The sequence below is a fragment of the Sturnira hondurensis genome, unplaced genomic scaffold (genome assembly GCF_014824575.4).
Source record: "Sturnira hondurensis isolate 20B ecotype Veracruz unplaced genomic scaffold, ASM1482457v3 Scaffold0006413, whole genome shotgun sequence".
In the NCBI taxonomy this organism is placed as follows: domain Eukaryota; kingdom Metazoa; phylum Chordata; class Mammalia; order Chiroptera; family Phyllostomidae; genus Sturnira; species Sturnira hondurensis.
Genome location: NW_028079044.1, coordinates 36,453,156 through 36,470,826, shown reverse-complemented (window position 1 = coordinate 36,470,826; position 17,671 = coordinate 36,453,156).

Below are 17,671 nucleotides of genomic sequence, written 5' to 3'. Positions count from 1 at the left end.
AGTTTAAAAAAATGTTTCCAAGTATAGATTTATCTTCATCCTGAAAGATTTAGCATGTAATATCTGTGGTATTAAGTTTACGATGTTTTCAATTTTGATTTCTGCCTTGACCCAGTGATAATTTTAAAGTGTATAGCTTAATTTCCAAGACTTCAGTATTTTCTATTGTATTATTATCATTTTATTATTATTCATTTCTGACTTAATTCTACCCAGATTAAAAAATACAGTCTAAATCACCAGTCCACAACCTTTTTGGCATCAGGGACTAATTTTGTGGAAGACAATTTTTCCATGGACTGGGGTGGGGGACAGGGGCGGTTTGGGGATGATTCAAGTGCATTTGATTTGTTACGCACTTATTTCTATTCTTATTACATTGTAATATATAATTAAATAATTACACAACTCACCATGTTGCAGAATAAGTAGGAGAATCAGAATCACCTGAGCTCACTTTTCTGCAGCTAGATGGTCCCATCCGGGGGTGATGGGAGACAGGGACACCTGAAGTGTCTCGCTCATGTCCAGTCTAGTCTGTAATCTCATTTTGGTTGCTGTAACTGGAGAAAATTCCGCTTCCCAAACATAGGATACTGGAAACAGAAGCAGGCTTTTCAGCGTTTTTTGTGGTGTTCTCAGGATATTCCATTCTGACTAATTCAGATGGTATGGAAATTTGAACTTGTCTCCAACATACTTTTAAGGCCACCATCATGTGTGATGTTGAGTAGTTGATCCTCTTCTAGCACAGACAAAGTCAGTTCACTGGGCTTGTTTGTGAATGGGTCATGGATCCATTTTTTCCAGTTCTGGGGTCTTCTGTGGTTGGGAAGTAATGCTCAAACTCATTTGAAAGCTGAGATAGGCGACCATGCACCACCTAGGAGAAAGAAGGCCCTGACTCCAGTCTCTTTAGAAATCTCTGCTAGTGTTTGAAACATGTCAAAAATCCCCATGTTCACTCATTGCCACCAGAATTCCATTTTGGCTTTGAATGCAGCCACTTTATCTGTTGACCTGAACACAGTTGACATTCTCCCTTGAAGTGACAGATTGTGTTCATTGAGCAGGTTGAATATGTCACACAAGTAAGCAAGTTTTGAGACCCATTCTGTCACTGAAATGTGCTGCCAGTAGTGACTGCTTTCCTAAAAGAAATACTTGGACAGCTCTCCTAACTGAAAAATTGTGGCCAATGATCCACCTGTGGAAAGCCATTTCACTTCTGTGTATAAGAGAGGACGTGTGTGCTCTGCATCCATCTCTTCACAGAGCTGCATGAACAGACATGAGCAAAGGGCATGCACTTTCATGTAGTTGATAATTTTAATCACACCCTGCAAAATGTTGTTAAGTTCAGATGACATTTTTTTGGCTACACAGTGCTTCTCTGTGGATGACACAGTGTGCAGACGAACATTCAGAAGCGATCTCTTTGACTACAGTAGTGAAACCAGAAAGCCATGTGCAGTCATGGCAGCCACTTTGTTCATGCCTATATCAATTTTCCTGCTTTGCAATCATTCCAAGACTTGAAGAGTTCTGCAGCTGTGGTGTTGGTTGGTAACAAAAGGGCACATAACCTATCCTCATGCACATCCCCTTGGAAAATATATTGCACAAAACAAGCATTGTTGCCTTGTTGTCAGCATGGGTAGATTCATCAACATGGATTGCATACTACAGTGGCTCATTAATCCTCTCTAACAATTGTGTCTCAATATCCTCTGCCATTTCATCAATTTGTCTAGTTATGGTGCTAGCTGGAAGAGGACCATGTGCCACCTTTTGAACTGCAGCTTCTCCTAAAAGTTCATGACAAATGTGCTTAGCAGAAGGCAGGATCAACTCTTCACCAATAGTAAGGGCTTCTTAGCTTTATCAATGTGGTTCGCCACTAAGAAAGATGCTCTCAGTGCAGACACCTTTGATGAAGTTGTGGCCTTCAATAATTGCTTCTGTTCTTTTTCATATTTTTCTCTTTTGAAAAACTCCAAAGGCTTGTCTTTTAATGGAGGGTGCCTGGTCTCTATGTGGTGAAATAGTTTTGAAAGTTCCAAGGCTTCCTTGGATAGCTAGTCATCACATATTATCCTAAGTGGGCTTGGAAAATGTGAATCACTTGTTGCAATGAAGCAGGACTCTTTTATTTATTTATTTATTTAATTCTTGTTCAAGTACAGGTTTCTGTCTTATATTCCCAACCCTGCCCGCCCCCCGCCCCATGCTCCCCGCCTCCCTCCCCTCCCCCCCTAGTTATTGTCCATGTGTCCTTTATACTTGTTCATGTGAGTCCATTCCCTTTTCCCCTATGATTCTCTCCCCTCTCCCCTCTGGACCCTGTCAGCCTGTTCCATATTTGAGTGTCATTGGTCGTATTTTGCTTGCTTGTTTGGTTTGTTTAGATTCCTGTTAATGGTGAGATCATATGATATTTGTCTTTCACCGCCTGGCTTATTTCGCTCAGCATAATGCTTTCCAGTTCCATCCATGATGTTGCAAAGGGTAGTAGTTCCTTCTTCCTTTCTGCGGCATAGAATTCCATTGTGTAAATGTACCATAGTTTTTTGATCCAGTCATTGACCGATGGGCATCTAGGTTGCTTCCAACTCTTGGCTGTCGTGAATTGTGCTGCTATGAACATTGGGGTGCATAGGTTCTTTTGGATTGGTCTTTCAGGATTCTTAGGATATACTCCTAAGAGTGGAATTGCTGGGTCAAAGGGCACGTCCATTTTTGGTTTTCTTAGAAAATTCCATACTGTTTTCCATAGTGGTTGTACCAGTCTGCAATCCCACCAACAGTGAACTAGGGTCCCCTTTTCCCCATAACCTCTCCAACACTTGTTGTTTATTTCTTTGTTTATGATAGCCATTCTGACTGGTGTTAAGTGGTATCTCATTGTGGTTTTAATTTGCATCTTTCTGATAGCTAGCGATATCGAGCATCTTTTCATGTGTCTCTGGATCCTCTGTATGTCCTCCTTGGAGAAATGTCTGAAGTAGGACTCTTGGTATTTTCTTTTAAATGCAGCTTTCTTTTGTTGGCACTCTTCGGGTCTTCTGCTATCTCATCGTTGGGTCTTTTCCCTTTTTCAAAGAAGCTTTCCAGTGATATTTGTTTTTTGCTCATTTTGGCTAGGGTTAGCATGTGGGCTTACCAAAACTGACTGAGACAAATGCACAGTGCAGGAAAGAGACATGGACGGGCATAGTAAATAAAGTAATGGGTGGCTCATGCATGGACTGAATTAAATGTCAGGTTCTGACTTCAAGTCTGACACCAGATGCAGCTTAATTGTCCCTTGCCACTCGCTGATTGGGTTGTGATATGCCTACAAGCAATTGATTTATTACGGTCTGTGTGCAATCAAACTCCTCTACTAATGATAATCTATATTTTCAGCTGCTCCCCAGTGACAGCATCACTGCCTCAGCTCCACCTCAGATCATCAGGTACTAGAGTCTCATAAGGAGCGTGCAACCTAGATCCCTTGCATACACAGTTCACATTAGGGTTCCCGCTCCTATGAGAATCTAATGCCCCTGCTGATCTGAGAGGAGGAGGAGCTTAGGCAGTAATATGAGCAATGGGGAGAGGCTGTAAGTGCAGGGAAAGCTCTGCCTGCTGGCCCACCACTCACCTCCTGCCGTGTGACCCTGTTCTTCACAGGCCTCAGACTAGTACTGGTATGTGACTTGGGGGATTAGGGATTGGTGTAAATAATTGTTAAAACTTTTGAAAATTGTTGTGGCTTATAACATGGCCAAGAAGATAAACATGTATACACTTTAGAATTTGAATTTATTCATATGTATACATATACATTTACATTCATGGTTAAATTGTTAAGACATTTTAGTTACATCATCTATAAATTTACCAGTGATTTTTTCCACTTATTGAATCAGCTGTTGAGAATGGCACTGTATGTGAAATTTTCCTGCTGTGGCTTGGGATGTCTCTGTTTTATTATTTACTTTTCAGCTGTATGATTTTGTATTACATGGTGTGAAGCTATGTTACTAGGGAATACATATTTAGAATTATTATCTAGTTCAATAATTCTATAATAATTTTATGATGTTTTTCTTTATTGTAATACTTTTAATATAAGTCCCCTTTGACATTTGGAAAGCTATGCAATATTACGTTAGGGTTTATATGGTATACTTTTGTCCATTATGTATTTATAATTTATCATAGTCTACATAATTGTGTGTCTTTTGAACATGCCATGCAGTATGTTTAAAATTTTGAATCTGTGAATATGAATATGTATTAGTACTGCTCACATAGATCAAAATATTTATATTCTTTATATTCACTTATTTTCTTTCATTCTTTTTCCTTTTATATTCTAAGTGTATCTTGTTTTGGGTTTTTTTCTTCATCTTAAATGTTTTCTCCTGATCCTGCTTCCAGTTATTCATCCTGTTTTTTGTTGTGTTCAATTTAATACTAACTACATATTCTGAAATTTGAATTTTATTCATTGCATCTTCAAATTTTCATATTTTTATTTTATATAGTGTTATTGATTTTAGTTCCCTAAGATATTTTATATCTTACCATTGGTTTCCTTGGAAACATCAGTTAGCTGTTTTATAATACATTTTCAGATAACTGCTATAGGTATGGGCCTTTTGGGGTTTACTTATGTTTTCTGTTGTTCATATTTTCTGTATTTCTTGATATTTGTGGTGGGTTTTGGTTGAATGATGGGCATGAGAAATATCCTAAAAGTTCTGAATGATGCAATGTTACTTGACACAAAATTCACTTTACTCACTTTCAACCAGGATAATGGCAGATTAATTGATATGTAGCTTAAGTCACTTGAGATGTAGTGAAGGTTTCTGCAATGCTCTATCTACCTCTGATGCACCCTGATTTTTTTATATAGCCCTATGGAGTCCTGCTGATCGCAGAGGTACTCACCAGGGAACCCCCACCTTAGCGTGTTCGAGCATGTACCATTCTTATCAACAAGAAACTGAAAAACACCACTCTGTCTTTCTCCACCTTCATGCCCTGCTCCCTATCACTATGCCTAGTTCATATAAATACATTTGTTTTCTAGAGAAAAAACACCATAAGGATGGACTTAACTTCTAGGAATCAAAAACTGGTATTCCCAAATTTCAGGCTTCTTTAGCAATTTTAAATGCCAGCTTCAATATTTTATTTTGTTTTTATCCATCATATCTGACTCTTTACCAAGAGTTCTGTGTCTGGGAACTCTGCCTCTTTCCATTAAAAATTGGCAAGTCTTATGAAATACAACATTTCCAAAGGATTAAAATATACTTTTAATTTATCTAGCTTTCCTCATTATCTATGGGAACAGTCATGTCAGAGTGGAAGTTCTAATCACACGTTATACATATTAATCAATGGATTGAGAATCGAAGTGTGTTTTTGGAATAGGTAACAGAGAATTATTAAGTGACCATAAAGCATCATTTTAATGAAACCACCTACCATGTATTATGAATAAATGGCAAAAAAGTGTGGAGATAGCATGTGCAAAGATCACATTTTGAGATGTTTGGGTGAAAACAAATGGGTGGGGAACCTGAAGAACAGAGAGAGCCAGAGCTTTGGTTAAATTGCGTATTTCAGTGTTAAAAATCACCTAAGATGGACTAGGTTTGATATCTGCAGTAAGTTAAGGGTCAGAAATCAAGAGAGTAAGAACAGTGCTGCCAGATAATATTAACCTTGACTTTCAGTGGTTTTCCCAGAGGGTGAATGAGTAAAGATTTGTGTGTGTCACAGGACTGGACAACGAATGGGCCATTGACCTAATCTGCAGCCTGTAATAATTGGTTTGTGGGAGAATAAACAACTCCGACCTGGGAAGGATGTAAGGAAACGAACATCTTCGGGAGTTTATTTGTTTTCTTTTTCCTCCTGTGTTATAATCAAACACATTGGATACAGAAACTCAAACAATAACATTTAAGAGTAGAGTTATTAAACCAAAACATCTCATAATTAATATGTGAAATTCCCTAGTGTTGTTTGTTTCAGGTCTAAATTCCCTGATGGAGTAAACATTAATACCAAACTTTTTGGTTGTAGAGTTTAGTATCTATATGGTATTATGGATATTTATGTGATTGTATTAATTGTCATATTAGATTTGGCATATAATAAGTGTTATATATATTTAGCTATTACTGAATGCATTTCTTTGGGACATTTAGCAAATTATTATAAACCACATAGTGACTGGAAAGTAGTAGCAGTGGTCTCTTATCCAAAAAGGCACATGCTATTGCTTACAATGAAATTGAGAAGACATGCATTACAAAGAAATACTAATTAGAAGACTAATTTTTCCAAATTGCTTTTATCAACAATTAGAAGTTTGGAAACAGATTGAAATGAGCATTAATTGGATATGAGTGTGAAACTCTAACCAGTAGAAAAAAGTATCATATATGATACATAATTAGAATGAAAGTATTGCCATTAACAGAAAATTTAATTAAGATTTTGGGTAGACAGGGAGGGTTAGGGTTTCAACATCTGCATTTTGGGGGAACACACATTTGGTTTATAACTGAATGGGAATACAAAGATGAATAAGAAAGGTTCTTGTAAAGCAACCATTGTAGGGTTTGACTACAATCTATGAAGAGAAACAATACACAGAGGTAATAATAGCAACAATTTAACTGAGTGATAATAATCAATTTTCAAAAATAATGAAATGGCTAATAAATGAATTTATACAAATTGAATCATTAAAATTTCTCCATACGTGTGAATAATAAATTTAAATACCTGGAGTCCCTTACAAGAATGGGTACATTTAAATAATAACAAATTTATGTCTGAAGGGTAGTGTTTAAAAACTATATTTTCTGTTTGTTTATTTATTTATTTATTTTTGTTAATATTTTAGGTATTAAATGAAAATACCTGTACCATTTGTTCTCAAATGACTCCTGCCAAGGAACTAAGGGTGACTTTGCATTACTTCCTTTCGCCTCAGGGGCAATGGAAGCCTGAGAGAGCGGATGGTGTAAACATGTCGGGGGTTAACCGAGCATATCCTTGCCTCTCCTGGGCTGTCCCCCCCTCCACAGCACAGTGCTCTCTGGAGTCAAGCCTTGCTGGCACACAGCTCTCTCTTTTGAGGGTTTTTTCCATTTCTTATAGTACTACTATACTTGATTTATGGGTTAGAAGTTTATTTCTGCAAATACATTCATTAGTTTTCTAAAAAAAAAAGCAGAGAGTTTGGAGCAAATATTATTAGCAAACTCAAATCTTTCGTGTATATTTGCATATGTGTAAAATTTCCAAGAATAAACAGCAGGTACTCATTTGATCAGAACACAGATACAAAAAAAATGTGACATTTCAATACCAATGACTCAAACTATTTAAATCGAGTCCTCTTCATTTTCTTGTGCATATCTACAAGCATTTATAAAAAGTAACATAATCCCTGGCTGGTGTAGCTCAGTGGATTGAGCGCGGGCCTGCGAACCACAGGATCTCGGTTTGATTCCTAGTCAGGGCACATGCCTGGGTTTCAGGCCAGGTCCTGGTTACCGGCAGGGGATGCACACTAGGCAACTATACATTGATATTTCTCTCTCTCTCTCTCCTTTCCTTCCCCTCTAAGATAAATAAATAAAATCTATTTAAAAAAGTAATATAAAGTATTGCAGAAATTGTGAAGATAAATTTAAAATTACATGATATACAACCTAGAAAGAAAAGAACTAAATACCTCCAGGGAAGGTAGAAAGCAATAAAAATACTGTGTAAGTTTTTGGAAAGGTAGGATAGCATTAGATATTTCAAAAAGACACTAGAGATACAATAATAAAAGAAACCATAAACCCATAATACAGCAACAAAAAAGACCATAATTAGAAAAATAACAAGTAATTGCAATTATTATGTCTACTTAAAAGTAGAAGTATTGGTTGTTATATAATTTTAGGACAAGAGGCTTGTCCTAATTGAGTGGTCAAAGACAGGTTATCGTTGTTAGAAACATGTATAGTCAAAGTTAAAAGACTAGAAAGCGGAGTCAGTCAAAAATGCAATGAGTGAGTGTTTTTCAAGCAGACAGGACAGCATCTGTCAGGGTCATGTATGAGGGTCATGAGTGTTCCCTGTGCAAAGACAGCAGCACAATCTGATGATGGTGAAGAGAGGAGCGACGATAAGGCTGCACTCGTAAATTGGATCACACGGGGAGTGCACTTTAAGAACAGCAGAGTATTGAGAAGATTTTAGGTAGAAAAATGACGTGCTTAGACTTTTCTCGCATGCTACTTTGTTTTCTTCAAAAATGTTTTATCATACACAACGTCAAATAATCCAAAGCTGGCAAAAGTTCAACTATTTATCAATAGAGTAATGAATATGTAGCTCTTCAGAGGAAAAATAATACAGGCCAATACAATATTAATAGGAATCTCTCCAAAAAGAAAAAAACACAAAAAAGGAATAAATTAAGGTAAAATAAAAACTTTTATTATTTTTACTGATCTAAGAGATAACTATTTAAACTAATAATAGTGAAACTGCATTGGGTCATCAGAGCATATTGATATGTGAAATGAATGGCAGCAATGACTTTGGGGGTGAAAAGGAGGAATTGGGAGTACTCTTTTACAGTGGGCCAGCACTATCCATGAAGTGGTGTAATGTTATCTGAAGGTAGACTTAGGTCAGTTGTAAATGCAAATGAAAAAAATTTTGTTAACTATTGAAAAACGTAAAAAAAGAAGAAGAACCCATATGTTAACAGGGGAGAGCAGATAGAATCATATAAAATTCACAATCAAAACAAAAAAAGGCAAAAAAAAAACAAGAAAAGGAAAAGAAGTAAGAAAAAGTCCAATGAAGAGAAAACAGTTACAGAAAAGGCAGATATCAATCCAACGTATCCTAATTACTTTACACTTTAATGATCTGAATATACCAATCAAGACAGAAATTCTCAAAATGGGTAAATAAGCAAGGCACCATTATATTTTCTTTATGAGAAATAAACTATAAATATAAAATTCTGATAGGTTAAAAGTAAATATGTGGAAAATATACCAGACTAACATTAATAAGAGAAAACTAGAATATCTATATTAACTACAGAAAAAGAAGACTTTAAAACAAGGAAAGTTATCAGGTATAAAGAAGGAAAATACATAACGATACATGGTGAAGTGTTCAAGAATTTTTAATAATCATTAATATAGATGCACCTAAAAACTGAGCACTGATAATAGTTGAGACTTAAGTGTAAGACCTGAAACCATAAAACACCTTCTAGAAGAAAATAGGCAGTAAAATATTGGACATTTCTCTTAGCAGTATTTTTTTAGACATATCTGTTTAGGTAAGGGAAACAAACAAGCAAAAAATAATAAACTCAAACTAAAGATGTCTTTGCACAGCAAGGGAAACCATCAATAAAACAAAAAGACAACCTACTAAATGGAAGAAGATATTCACTAATGATATATCTGATAAGGGGTTAATATCCACAATTGATAAAGAACTCTGGCAACTCAATACCAAAAAACAAACACCCAATGAAAAAGTGGGCAGAAGACCTGAATGCATACTTCTCCATAGACAACACAGAACAAACAGGTGGCCAATAGGCAAATGAAAAGATGCTCAACATCACTAACCATCAGAGTGATGCAAATTAAAATGGCAATTAGATACCACCTCACTCCTGTCAGACAATCTATCATCAATAAATCAACATACAACATGTGTTGTCCAGGATGTAAAGAAAAGGGAATCCTCCTGCTCTCTTGGGGGGAATGCAGATTCGTTTAAACACTGTAGAAGACAGTGGGAAGTTTCCTCAAAAAATTAAAATAAATCTGCCTGAGGACCTAGTGGTGCCACTTTTGGGTGTATATATATATATATATATATATATATATGTGTGTGTGTGTGTGTGTGTGTCCAAAGAAACTCAAAACATCATTTCAAAAGAATATATGCAGTACTATCTTCACTGTAGCATCATTTACAATCACCATAATAGGGGAGCCACCCAAATACCCATCAAAAGCAATGGGGGGAAAGGTGGAACAACTATAACTGAACAATAGTAAAAAAAAAGATGGGTAGATAAAAAAGTAGTGGTACATCTATACAATGGCATATCTCAGCCATGAAAAATGATGGAGTCTTGCCATTTGCAACAGCATGAATGGACTTAGAGGGTATTATGCTAAGTGAAATAAGCCAGATAGAGAAAGACAAATACCATTGGTTATCATTTATTTGTTCAGCCTAATTAACAAAATAAATAAACAATCAAAACTGAAATATACTTATAAATACAGAGAACAAACTGACGGAGTCCAGATGGTAGGGTGTCAGGCAGTGGGGTGTCAGGGGGTGGAGTACTGAGTGGTGCTTCTTAACCTCGTGAATGGGGACCTAAGGGAAAGCATAGGGAGTGTACAGGGTCCCACAGAAGTAAGGCTTGCTGGGTGTTAGGTTAATAATCATAATATGAGGATAATAACTTATAGTTTCACTTTGAACATTTCACCTAAAATGTTATGTGGTATGCTTGAGTGTGATATTGTTATGTTATAAAATTACATGGTTATGAGTTTGTAATAATGAAAAGGGCATTATTTGTGCCAGATCCTGTATTGAACAATGAGATTATGCCTTAAGAATCCTGAAAACCCAATTCAAAAAGACCTATGCACCCCAATGCTCATAGGAGCATAAATTATATTAGCCAAGTGTTGCAAGCAACTTAAATGCCCATCAGGATATGACTGGATCAGAAGACTATGGTACATTTACACAATGGAATACTATGCAGCAGAAAGAAAGAAGGATCTCCTATCCTTCACGACAGCTTGGATGGATCTGGAGAGCAGTATGCTAAGTGAAATAAGACAGGCAGTGAAAGGAAAATACCATATAATCTCAACTGTAAGTGAAACCTAATCAGCAAACCGAACAAGCAAACAAAATATAGCCAGGTACATTGAAATGAAGAACAGACTGACAGTGACCAGAGGGGAGGGGTAGAGAGATAAAGGGGAAAACTAGGGGAAGGGTTGTTAAGGAACGTACATAAAGGACCCATGGACAAAGCCAAAGAGGATAGGATTGAGGGTGTGAGGTAGGGGTTGGTGAGGTAGGGGGGAGTGGTGGGAAAAAATGGAGACAACTGTACTTGAACATCAATAAAAAAATAAAATTAAAGTAGGTTTTAAACAACAATATTGTAATCATTCTCCATGGTGCCAGGTGTGCACTTGAATTATCAGGGGAAACATTTTTTAACCCATATGAATGTCTATCTGTTGCACTTTACACCTGAAAATAATACAAACTCATGCTGAATGAAGATAAGGAAGGAAGGAAGGAAGGGAGGAAGGAAGGAAGGAAGGGAGTGAGGAAGGAAGGGAGGGAAAAGAGGGAAAAGAAAAAAGAGAAAAGAAAAGAAAATAGAAAAGGAAAAGAAAAGAAAGGAGAGAAAATAAGCAGAAAAAATGTGATTATAAAAGATCATAAGGAAATTTTGGGAGGTGACAGATGTGTTCACGCTCTTGATCATAGTGATAGTTTATAAATTCATTCACATGCGAAGTTGATTAAATTGTTCAGTATAAGCATAAATAAAATAAAACAGGTGAGTCCCAAATGGGAAGACCTGCAACAAATAATATAAAAATCCACTGTGATATATGGAAACTTTAAAACTCGTTGTTCATTGATTTAGAAATGACAAGGCTAAAATTAAGAAGACCTTACTTTTCTACAAAGTGCTCTATCAGCTGGATCTATACCATATTTTTGAATACTCCACAGAACAATAGTATTATAGATGTCCTTCCTTAGGTCTAATTTAATATTAACCAAGATAAAATGTATTTTGAAACATAAAATACACCTCACCAAAATTTTACCAAAATTAAAAGAATAAAAATCTTACAAAGTACATTCTCAGACTCCTGTGACATAAACTAGAAATTCTTAAAAGAAGATGAAATATTCCCAAATATTTGAAGCTTGAATACCACACTTTCAAATAATTCATTGATCAAAGACATTTTAAAAGTAATTAAACAAAATTTTGAACTAAATTAAAAAGAAAGCATAACATTAAAATTGGTAGAGTGCAGAGAGAACAGTGGGTAGAGGAAAATTTATATCATTATATGTATATGTTAGAAACAATGAAAAATATGAATTAATAAAGCAACTCCCACAATAGAAAAAAAACAAAGAAGAGAAATTTAAGTCTAAAACAGACAGAAGCAAATACATATAAAATTAGAGCAGAAATCGATATAATTGAAAACAAGAAAGCCATGGAGAAAAAAAAGCAAATACTTTGTAATAATTATTGATAAACCTCTAGCAATGGTCACAATTAAAATAACAGAGCAGGTGTAAATAAACAACATCAGAAATAAAAAGGATGTTTTCAATATTTATTCCATGGACATTAAAAGGGTAATAAAAAAAAGCTATCAACAATTCCTTGAAAGACACAAGGAAAAAAATATCATACAAGATAAAATAGATGATCTGAATAGACCTATCTGTAATAAATAAATTAAAACAATAATTAATATCCTACTATATAATAAAAAGGGGTATTTGGACAGGTAATTCATCTAAAATGATAAAGGAAAACAGAAGAAGCAAATATTTACACATAAATTTTCATATAATTTTAGCTGTAATAATAAAAAATGGAAACAAGAAATATCATCAATAAGTAAATGGATACTTGTGATATACACATAAAATGAATGTCATTAAAAATAAAAAATAATATTTACATTATTTTCAGTTAAAAAACTCAGGCAAAAATGTGTATTTTATTAATCCACATATAAAAATCTCTAAATCATGAACACATATATAGTGACAAAAAGATCAGTAATTGCCTCTACATAAGGCAATTGGATAAGAAGTGGGAACAGATTATAAAGTTACTGGAGTGATGGATATAATCATTATTTTGATTATGGTGGTGGATGGTGTTTTGGATGCATATGGATATCAAAATGCAGAATAGTATTTACTTGAAATATGTGCAATTTACTGTTTAACATTTATACCTATAGTGTAGCTATAAAGTTGAAAAAATGCTAATGTGAAAAACTAATCCCTTCACCACTTACTCATGATGTGACACTTTTAAAAGACAGGGTGCATAAAAATAAATTATATATATATGGGACTAAGGTTTATGAAACTACAGAATAAATCAGTAGTAGCAAATGAACCTTTTCTCTCAATAAAAAATATGCCCTGCTTTTTTGTGGGGGAACATAATACTAAGTAGCTTATGTATAAAATATTCGGTGAAAATTGCCCTTACATGACTTCCATTTATATAATTCAGTGAGTGTTTTAGTCACTCGGTGAAAACCACAGAGAGCACAGCGCCATGCTGGAATGAGCAACACACAAGTCACTAAGGCACTGCTCTGCTTTCAAGGAGATACACGGGTTGACTAGAAAGAAAAGAGATAAATCAGAATACGGGTCAGTAGATGCCACGCAAAGATGTGATCAAGTAACAGTCATGATCAAGGTCTTTGGAAAACACAGGGGAGAGTACCACGATGTTTGATGACGCTGGCTGGAAAACGTGGAGTTGGTGGTGAAACTTAAAGGGGTTGGATTAGAGTTCCCTGTGGTGGGGCATTGAGTAGTGATTCTAACCAAATGAAATAATACGGAAACGAACACAAACATGAAGTGTGCTGTTTATTTTAATGGGTACTCTGTTTAGATGCTACCGTACATAATACCCTCCTTTTTATGGAAAGTATAATTCCATTTGTGGAGGAAGAAGCACACTAGTAACACATATTATGTTTTCAATTAAGGGCAACCATGATTAAGTATTGATAAGTTAGGATAGACATTAAAATTTTGGATAATGATTTCAACTTTTAAATTTTAAATAATGGTAGTGTATACTATCTTATTTGTTAATCATTACAATATGATAGAAATTTAAAGATGCCTAATTAGTCTCAAGGAAAGGTAGAATGGGTATAAATTTTCTAATGAATGTATTTATAAGTACATAAGATTTTATTATTAAATTTTATTTTTTATACTTAACTGCCATTGTATGGGACTAGGAGCTACAATGTAATAAGCAGCTTGATTTGCACAAAGATCTGGATATTACTGAGAATTTTGTCAACTAGTGCTGCTAAAGAAGGCTAAAATACATGCTGCTCTGATCCCAGCTGTTTTATGATTTTTATAACTGTACTTGTGAATAAAGATTTCAAAAAAATTTTTAATTGTATGATAATTAGCAAAATGAAGTTTTTCTTGATAAAATCTTATTGTACTCTATCTAGTTAGTACTTAATATTATAAAGTATAACCCCAGTAACAAGTAGAATTAAAATGTTTTGGTATGTGAATGTGAAACAAGTATTATTTGATCTTACACTTAAACAGTACTAAATTATCTTAATATTTATTCTTAAAATATTTGCTAGTAAGCTATCCTTTTTATATAACTCTCTAAATACTGCAATATGTCTCCCTTAATATTTCTATTAAACAGTAGCATCTTCTATTATCTCTATTTTTAATAACTATTATAACTGACTTAAAACACCTGTAAGATAGCTGATACTGCTTTTGTTATTATTTTTATTATTATTGGCACCAGTATTTTTAATAAAAATAATTTATAATTAGGCATGTAAAGGATAACTGTATATTTAGGTATAGTAAGTATCAAGTATTTCAGTTAATTTATCTAGGATGTACAATGGCAAAAGTTACTTCAAAGAAGCATGAGTCTTGAATTAAGAATTCCTTTGTGTTGATTACAGTTTGGTATTTTGTTCTGCATGAATATGCAGCAAAATCTTTTCATATAACACAGAATGAATACAAAGGCATCATAAAAAGAATTATAGTATTAAGTTCTTAATAGAACATCTGGCATTCATATTATGTTTATGTCATGAAAATGTATCAGTGTTAAAAACACAATAACACAGTATTGCTCATGTTGGCTTTTGATCTTATGTTTTCAGTATTACGTACAAAATGAATAAGAGAAACACACAAATAACCAGATAAAAAATAATGTCAAAGGGGTCAGTCTATTTATTGAAAAATATGTTATTTATATTTATTAATATATATTTAATGTCTGCCTTAATAAAATGATTATATATTTAAACTATGATATATCAATTTTTACCTATCAGGTTAAAAATATATTTTGCTAGTTATCTAGTCACCCCTTTATGTTGCTAATGGTAATTAATGCTTTTAATTAATTAAAAATAATTAATGAATTTCACATTGTCTATTCAAATTTGTAACGCTTATTTTTATGAACAATTAATTTTGGAAATATATATTTCAGATTAATATATATATAACTATATTGACAAATAAATTATGGTACATTCATAAGTGAATGACTAATCATTTATCAATCTCAGAACACAATGCATAATGCATTTTAATGCAGAATAGTCTGATTGACACATTAAGATTTTTAATTCAAAATATTTTCCTAAATTTAAAGATATGTATGCACTTTTTATCAAAACATAAAATATAAACAAACAGGATGATCTTTGTATCTAACTATAAACTAATATAAAATAATTTTTAAAGAAACAATTGTATGAAAAAGATTCTGTACATGATGCAAAATACTATGTTTTCATGTAAGAAAAAGGGCATGCATATATAGCTATATAGTTGTAAAATATTTTGGAATATGCATAGTTTTTCATTATTTTGAAATGTTTAAATTGCATTAACATGTATGCAGAACCCTGCACTATAATTATGAGGAACTCAATGCATTGCTGCAAAATGAACACCTGTACATTCATGCACACCACGAAGCAGATGCTATCAAAATCGAGCAGTCTCTGTGCCTATTTTTTTATAATTACCCTCACCTTTCTTTCCAGAGAAAATCACATAAGAAAACAATACTGTGGAAAATGATGCATTACCTAGATAAAATTGGATAAAAAACTACATTTCTTATCAAAAACTTTACCAGTCAAAGCTCAAAGGAATAAAATCCTAGAAAATTCAACAATTAAAATGATATGGACTGGAAAGACAGAATGAGTGATAGAGAAGGAATCTCTGTCAACCTTAATACCAGCATCCCAAGCACCCCAGATTGCTTTAACTATAGCCTACCAATTATGAGTGAAAACACGAGTTCGAACTGTCTTTTTGAGTNATAAGAAAACAATACTGTGGAAAATGATGCATTACCTAGATAAAATTGGATAAAAAACTACATTTCTTATCAAAAACTTTACCAGTCAAAGCTCAAAGGAATAAAATCCTAGAAAATTCAACAATTAAAATGATATGGACTGGAAAGACAGAATGAGTGATAGAGAAGGAATCTCTGTCAGCCTTAATACCAGCATCCCAAGCACCCCAGATTGCTTTAACTATAGCCTACCAATTATGAGTGAAAACATGAGTTCGAACTGTCTTTTTGAGTATAAATTTGGGCTCAATAACTTACAGCTGTTCAATTTAGATTTTGGTGAGTCAGTGTACTGACTCATAAAATGATAACATATCATTCCTTATTAGCTTTCCATGAAGATTAAGTACATATATAAATATAAACATATCCATATGTTTATAAACATATGGAAAAACATATCCATATAAATAAATGAGAAGCATGTACATGAAAATACATTGTATTTATTTTGCTCAAAGCATTTGTGTGTTAAGCATTCAACAAATACCATCATCATAGCCATTTTTATCAGGTCAGCTTTCTGCTAATGGTTCTGTATATAATTTAGAGTAAAAAAAGACTTCCAGTGGGCACTGGGCAATGTTTTTAGTAGCTGAACTCCAGATAAACTTTTTTTAACTATAGTAAAAACATTTAACAGAAGATCCACCCTTGAACAATTGCTTACATGTGCAAAAGTATTATTTACTATTGTACAATGTCGTGCAACAGATCTCTAGAAGTTCTCCATCTACATAACTGAGAAGATTTTATTTATTAATCTTTAGAGGGGAAGGAGAGGAGAGAGGGAGAGAAATATCAATGTATGGTGGCCTTTCGTGCATCCCCTGTTGGGAACTGGCCTGCAACCCAGGCATGTGCCCTCCCTGGGAATCAAACTGTGATCCTCTGGTTTGCAGGCCGGGGCTCAATCCACTGAGCTGCACCAGCCAGGGCTCAGTCTATGATCTAAAGCTACAGCTACTGGGTTTTTGTTGGGTGAATGGAAATCTCTACACTCCCGTTTGTTTTCTTCTTTCTTAATCATTCTGTTCTCCTTGATGGCCAGTACATAGACTCTGTTTAAGAAAATGACTGTAAATCAACTTCCATTCTTACTGCTGATATCTAAAGGCAGAAACACTTCTCAAAATCTTGACTCCAGGTTGTTCAGCCTCCATATGCATCTCTGAAGTGCATCCTCAGGTTGCTGTTTGAGGATTGGCATATTTTTTCCCCTAAGGAATTTCATGAACTTGACCTCCATTCCAATTGCAACATTATATTTCTAAAATAAGTATTTATAACTTACTTCTTTCTATACTTTCCTTTTTTTCATTTGACAAGACCCGATGTAAAATGTGAAATGCTGTATATGGATTCAGTAGACAATGCCAGCTGAAT